This window comes from Pinus tabuliformis, chromosome 2_2 (assembly GCF_031772625.1).
Source record: "Pinus tabuliformis cultivar Carrire ecotype Pingquan chromosome 2_2, CPIR1, whole genome shotgun sequence".
Classification (NCBI taxonomy): domain Eukaryota; kingdom Viridiplantae; phylum Streptophyta; class Pinopsida; order Pinales; family Pinaceae; genus Pinus; species Pinus tabuliformis.
The window spans coordinates 521340971-521348664 of NC_142300.1; the positions used below are offsets into that span (position 1 = coordinate 521340971).

A 7694-nucleotide genomic window follows, 5' to 3' on the forward strand; every position below is an offset into this window, starting at 1 on the left:
AGCAGCTCCTTTTCCAGACCTGCTGACTTACGAAACTATGGCCGCCAGCAACGAGCGAGCCCATTGAATTCAGGACTTTGGATTTCAATTGAACTTACCATAACAGTTAGTCAGATAGTGGCTTCCATTATTGTTTTATCACTCTCAAGAAATGAGAATCCTCGGGCCCCATTATTTGTTTGGGTCATGGGTCATGCTACAGGGTGTCTTGCCACACTTCCTCTTTTGTATTGGCGATACACACACCGATATATTCATGTGCCGGAGCAAGATCCTGTATCTTCATCCATTGCTTCCCATTCTAGTCCTCCTCCTCCTCAAACTACCTCTTATACTACAATGTCAGTTCCTCAAGATTCACGAGAGGAAGAAGGCCCAAGTACATCTTAGGCTTCAAGGAGCCGTCAGCATATGGCAGGAAGGAATCCCAGGTTTAATGTATATGTAGAACGGTTCAAATTGGCTTTAGACTGCTTCTTTGCTGTTTGGTTTGTTGCTGGGAACGTGTGGATATTTGGTGGTCACTCATCCTCAAGTGATGCTCCAAATCTTTACAGGTTGTATAGGTTATGCCATGCCATTCATTTTGTGTGCGACAGTATGTTGCTGCCTACCCTGTATAATACATATTCTTGGATTTCGAGAGGACCAGAGTCAGACAAGAGGAGCTTCACCTGAAGTGATTAATACTTTGCCAACTTACAAGTTCAAAGCAAAAAGAACAACCGAAAGTAATGTAAATAAAGACGACAGTGAAGTTGACTCAGAAAGCGTAGGTGAGGGTGGCTTTATAGCAGCTGGAACTGATAAAGAGAGACTTATTTCAGGCGAAGATGCGATTTGTTCCATTTGCTTGGGCAAATACCAGGACAATGATGAGCTAATGGAGTTATCATGTACACACTGCTTCCATGTAGAATGTGTTGATAAATGGTTGAAAATAAATGCATCTTGTCCTCTTTGCAAACATGAAATTGGGGAATCCAGTGAAGTAGCACCAGAATCTTCTGCACAAGCAGGACAGCGAAGAGATGGACAATTGGTGTGATGAGCCAGTAAGAGTCAGGCATGAGTTGGTGCTGCACTGCATAGATGAACCATAGTGAGGAAAGGAGCAACATAACCCTCAATATTGATGTTTCCTAGTTGTAGACAATGAATCTTTTGCCATAAAAGAGAGCAACCTGATGGTGCATGATCGTTACAGCTAGGGAAGACTTTAAAAGTTTGTAAAACTAAGCATAGCTCTTAAACACTGAAGTTAAAAGACATGATTGGAATGTGCAAGTGGTTCAGTATCCAAATATTGAAGGTTGCAGAATATGGAGCTACTGTGCAAACGAGTAACTTTATCTATATTTTCACAAGATCATACAATGGGAAATGTTGAGATAACAACTGCATCGGTGAACCAGAATAGTTACAAAAGTTCTTGCAACTAAAGGGATGAATAATTGCATGGTGTGAATTAAGAATGACCATGTAGAGCTGCTATACAGATTTCTCCAAGGTTTTATATTTGAGGAGTGCGTGCTATTGATGTTGTGCAAAAATTTCAGAAATTAAGTTTTGCGGCATTTAGCAAGGTTGTTTGAGCCATTTAAATAGCAAGTTTTTGTTTTTCTTGGGTCACAAGTACTTTCAGGAAAGCAGATAGCTCTAGTTATAATGTTGCAGTGAAAAACACATCTAGTTGGGGCAGAGTGAAGACCAGAAGTGTGAACGTAAGGTCAATATGAATAATTTAGTGCTTCGTTCAGGTGTCAAGATTATCACATATCCTCTTAATAATGTTGTGGACAAGACAGGACATGAAAATGGAAAAGCGTTAGCATGTTGAGATATTTTGCTATGCTTTGAGCCAGAATGATGGCACTAAATGGAGGCAGACATTGAAGCTCCAAGGATTCTGAATCTCTCAAACAGTGAACACTTTAGTGAACCTTATGGGGAGGATTTTGTCTTCATTACCAATAATTGGCATACATCTCTTCTTCCTTGTTAATTGAAGACAGTCAAATTTATTGATGAAGACTGTGTTTTTTTTAAATCACACAGCAGTTTCGTAGCGCGCTACGAAACTGCTGTAGGTGATGTTTTCGATGCAGAATAAACAGCTTGACCAGGAATGTTAGTAGAGAGACACCTGTACATCAATACAGCCTACAGCTCATCTGGAGACATGGTGTTTGGTAGCAGCGTTCCATACTTTGAGTTATTAAAGATTTGGGAACATGCCTGCTACATTTTCGGAGGATGGTAGGAGACAGGGACCGTGAAAATAGGGTGTTCATGTTTACTAATTAATGAGCCATCTACACAGCTAGCACCCGAAGGCCAGCTCGTTCAGTGAATGTTCCTCAACATATCTCAGCCACAACAGAAATTGTACAGCTGTCAAGGATCCAAGAAGAATCATGCATACGAGGAGATAGAGTTGGACTTTCAATGTAATTAGGACTCTATGTATTTACAGCACAATACCTTATGTATTTAATAAGTTTGTTTAGAAATAGATAAGGTTAATAAATGGTAGATCATCGAGCTCTCCCCTCATGCTTGTTGAGGAGACTCAAGATAGTTTTAGTTTTGGTTTTCTTATATATAGTAAAAACTCCGATGTAATAAGGGTTGGAGATTTATATAAAAACAGAGTTTTCATATTGGCTTATGTAAAAGACTTTGACAGTAATAGAAAGAATACTTTTTCTTCCCAAGATTCATCTTGTGTCTCAAATGCTCAGAGTATATGTGGTTTGGTTTTTATTCATCTTGTTTTACAGTTCACTAAACATGCAATCACTCTGAATTCACCTAGTGCTCAGACTTCCTGTGTATGTTTTTTGAATTGAGGTTCTTCTTGGTAAATGTTTTGAGCATTTAGACATTATATGCCTTGGTTTCCATGATTGAGTAGCTACTTGTTTACTGCAGAAGTGTATGACTCCATGAGCCCAATGGGAGAAGCCTAATTTTGTTGTTCCAACCAGCTTAAATTTCATCTACAGTTTGAAGAGTTAGCCATCTTTTTGTCATTAATGTATATCAAAAATCTGTGAGAGAGCCCTCTCTGACTAAGGAGGCTAAGCCTTAGTCTAAAGCCTGGTTTGAAATAGTTACATGAGATCTTACTAAGTAGCAGCCCTTAGTACACGATTTTGTGATAACATTTTGGTGCGTCTGCCGGGAGCCTGATGATTACTCATTCCCGAAGTTTTAAGATTGAATTTCTGAAGGTAGCAGGCGTTCAAAGCGGTTTTCAAGGCTGCAAACCTACCTTGGCGACTCCATTGTTGAAGAATTCAAAGTTCATACATTCATGGTGATTCCACTGGAGTTATGAAGGACCCAGAAGCTGCCATTCTTAGTTCAAGGTATGCATGCATAGATTTCTCAGGAATTCATGGTTTCCCAAATCATTTTCCCAAGGATGCATATTTTCTAAGGAATGGTCCCAAATTTAATGGAGAAGATTTGAGTTTAACCTTGAAGCATATAACAGAATTTTGTCATTTTACTGAGCTTCTTAGAGTTAAACATGAGGATGTTTGCATTATGTTATTCTATGATTCACTTCAAGGGAAATGCAAACAATGGATTGAAAGTTTTCCTATCAAATCCGTTAAGTCATTTCAAGACTTATGGCTTATGTTTTTGGAGGAATGGATAGATAGGTCAGAGGTGGTGGTAGACTCTCCCTCAGTTGAAAGTTTTAAACAATGGAATAATGATCGTAGTAATGGAGAAACAGTTGAAAATTTTTCTTTGTCTTTGTCCTCATATCTAAAATCCCTTGACTGCAAGACAGAAGATAGGATGAGATTTTTTGATGAATTTGCTGAGGACCTTGAAAAAGAAATTGAAGGTTTAGAAGGACAAATTCAGGCATATAGTTCTCATAACCATGATCATTATTTTCAGCAGCTCTCTATGGAAGAACATAAGGAGAGAGTCTTGTTTCCTTTCTCTTTTACACTTGAGGAAATGCACACTGCTGTTGAAGATCAGTTTGCACAGCTGGAAAGTTACAAGGAAAAACAAGCTGATCATGTATTCTGGGATCCTGTAGCTGATTACATGGAAGAGTTTTACTCTCCAGTATTTCAGTTTTTCAAAGAAGATCATAGACAATTTCAGTGGCAGCGGTCATCACACTATCACATTGGCTCTGAAATCCGATGCAGTCAGAGACAATTTCAGTGGCAGCGGTCATCATACTATCAGATTGGCTCTGAACTCCAATGCAGTCAAAGAAAACAAATATCAGATAAAACAGAGGATTGGCTACATTGGAAATTTCATATTGATTGAGCAGAAAAAAGTTGAAATTGTTAGGGTAGGTAGGTAGAGGTAAATGCAAATAAGCTCAAGGTTAACTGAGCATTTCTTTTTTCAGTAGATGTAGCTTTCTTTCTCCTACAGTTATGCTTGTCAAGAAAATTAATGTTTGTCACAAATGGATAAGGCACTGGAGCTGCATGTTCTTAGTGTACCACAAGGGCACACTATCCCAAGTGGAGCCACTGTTATCACTGAAAATTATGTTGCCAAAAAATTTTTAGCCTACCTTAAGGACAAGGTGTTTTTGCAGCGCATGAATCCTCTTTTAACAGTTTCGCAGCGCAGCATGCTTCAAGTGATTTCGTAGCGCGCTACGAAATTGGGGATTTGCTCGGGTTTTCAGTAGAAGGTTCATATACTAAATTTAGATGATGAGCAGAGTGATGCAAAGGCCCAAAAGGGAATGCAGTGGCAATGTATAAAGTTGGTGTATTCTACTAATTTGGTTTGAAGGGGGTTCCCCGTGACCATGCGAAAGCATTATCATGGTTTCTTAAAGCGGTTGAGAAAGGAGAATATATTGCTAATGTACATGTGCTGAGTGTTAATCAGCCATTAGAATCGGCTCTGGACACAGCACGGCATGTGGCAAGTAGTATATTCACCTCGACTACTCCTGTACCTTACACCCAAATGACAAGCCAACGTGAAGCTTTTGTAATTGGCAAACTGACTCTTCACTGCGGTCTGAACCTGGGTTGGGATTGAATATTCCGAGGAGAACATGATATGCAAACTGGTACCTACAGGTTGCCATTGACAAGGTGAAGGCGCAGGACGATATCGGGCAGCAGTTGTTGGCAGTCTTCCAGATTCTTATCAACAGTTCCAATGTCAACTCTCTGCAAAGCTAGCAAAGGGGCATTCGGAGCTGAGTGAACTCCTGTTGAGAAGCAGCTCCTTTTCCAGACCTGCTGACTTACGAAACTATGGCCGCCAGCAACGAGCGAGCCCATTGAATTCAGGACTTTGGATTTCAATTGAACTTACCATAACAGTTAGTCAGATAGTGGCTTCCATTATTGTTTTATCACTCTCAAGAAATGAGAATCCTCGGGCCCCATTATTTGTTTGGGTCATGGGTTATGCTACATGGTGTCTTGCCACACTTCCTCTTTTGTATTGGCGATACACACACCGATATATTCATGTGCCGGAGCAAGATCCTGTATCTTCATCCATTGCTTCCCATTCTAGTCCTCCTCCTCCTCAAACTACCTCTTATACTACAATGTCAGTTCCTCAAGATTCACGAGAGGAAGAAGGCCCAAGTACATCTCAGGCTTCAACGAGCCGTCAGCATATGGCAGGAAGGAATCCCAGGTTTAATGTATATGTAGAACGGTTCAAATTGGCTTTAGACTGCTTCTTTGCTGTTTGGTTTGTTGCTGGGAACGTGTGGATATTTGGTGGTCACTCATCCTCAAGTGATGCTCCAAATCTTTACAGGTTGTATAGGTTATGCCATGCCATTCATTTTGTGTGCGACAGTATGTTGCTGCCTACCCTGTATAATACATATTCTTGGATTTCGAGAGGACCAGAGTCAGACAAGAGGAGCTTCACCTGAAGTGATTAATGCTTTGCCAACTTACAAGTTCAAAGCAAAAAGAACAACCGAAAGTAATGTAAATAAAGACGACAGTGAAGTTGACTCAGAAAGCGCAGGTGAGGGTGGCTTTATAGCAGCTGGAACTGATAAAGAGAGACTTATTTCAGGCGAAGATGCGATTTGTTCCATTTGCTTGGGCAAATACCAGGACAATGATGAGCTAAGGGAGTTATCATGTACACACTGCTTCCATGTAGAATGTGTTGATAAATGGTTGAAAATAAATGCATCTTGTCCTCTTTGCAAACATGAAATTGGGGAATCCAGTGAAGTAGCACCAGAATCTTCTGCACAAGCAGGACAGCGAAGAGATGGACAATTGGTGTGATGAGCCAGTAAGAGTCAGGCATGAGTTGGTGCTGCACTGCATAGATGAACCATAGTGAGGAAAGGAGCAACATAACCCTCAATATTGTTGTTTCCTAGTTGTAGACAATGCATCTTTTGCCATAAAAGAGAGCAACCTGATGGTGCATGATCGTTACAGCTAGGGAAGACTTTAAAAGTTTGTAAAACTAAGCATAGCTCTTAAACACTGAAGTTAAAAGACATGATTGGAATGTGCAAGTGGTTCAGTATCCAAATATTGAAGGTTGCAGAATATGGAGCTACTGTGCAAACGAGTAACTTTATCTATATTTTCACAAGATCATACAATGTGAAATGTTGAGATAACAACTGCATCGGTGAACCAGAATAGTTACAAAAGTTCTTGCAACTAAAGGGATGAATAATTGCATGGTGTGAATTAAGAATGACCATGTAGAGCTGCTATACAGATTTCTCCAAGGTTTTATATTTGAGGAGTGCGTGCTATTGATGTTGTGCAAAAATTTCAGAAATTAAGTTTTGCGGCATTTAGCAAGGTTGTTTGAGCCATTTAAATAGCAAGTTTTTGTTTTTCTTGGGTCACAAGTACTTTCAGGAAAGCAGATAGCTCTAGTTATAATGCTGCAGTGACAAACACATCTAGTTGGGGCAGAGTGAAGACTAGAAGTGTGAACGTAAGGTCAATATGAATAATTTAGTGCTTCGTTCAGGTGTCAAGATTATCACATATCCTCTTAATAATGCTGTGGACAAGACAGGACATGAAAATGGAAAAGCGTTAGCATGTTGAGATATTTTGCTATGCTTTGAGCCAGAATGATGGCACTAAATGGAGGCAGACATTGAAGCTCCAAGGATTCTAAATCTCTCAAACAGTGAACACTTTAGTGAACCTTATGGGGAGGATTTTGTCTTCATTACCAATAATTGGCATACATCTCTTCTTCCTTGTTAATTGAAGACAGTCAAATTTATTGATGAAGACTGTGTTTTTTTTAAATCACACAGCAGTTTCGTAGCGCGCTACGAAACTGCTGTAGGTGATGTTTTCGATGCAGAATAAACAGCTTGACCAGGAATGTTAGTAGAGAGACACTTGTACATCAATACAGCCTACAGCTCATCTGGAGACATGGTATTTGGTGGAGACATGGTATTTGGTAGCAGCGTTCAATACTTTGAGTTATTAAAGATTTGGGAACATGCTGCTACATTTTCGGAGGATGGTAGGATACAGGGACCGTGAAAATAGGGTGTTCATGTTTACTAATTTATGAGCCATCTACACAGCTAGCACCCGAAGGCCAGCTCGTTCAGTGAATGTTCCTCAACATATCTCAGCCACAACATAAATTGTACAGCTGTCAAGGATCCAAGAAGAATCATGCATACGAGGAGATAGAGTTGGACT

General features: G+C 39.9%; 2 pseudogenes; both read left to right on the forward strand.

Moving 5' to 3' along the window:
- The first annotated feature begins 208 nt into the window (after positions 1 to 208).
- On the forward strand, positions 209 to 1050 carry LOC149193637 (E3 ubiquitin-protein ligase At1g12760-like; annotated as a pseudogene).
- Positions 1051 to 5340: 4290 nt separating this feature from the next.
- LOC149193638 (E3 ubiquitin-protein ligase At1g12760-like) lies at positions 5341 to 6288 on the forward strand (annotated as a pseudogene).
- Positions 6289 to 7694: the final 1406 nt, after the last annotated feature.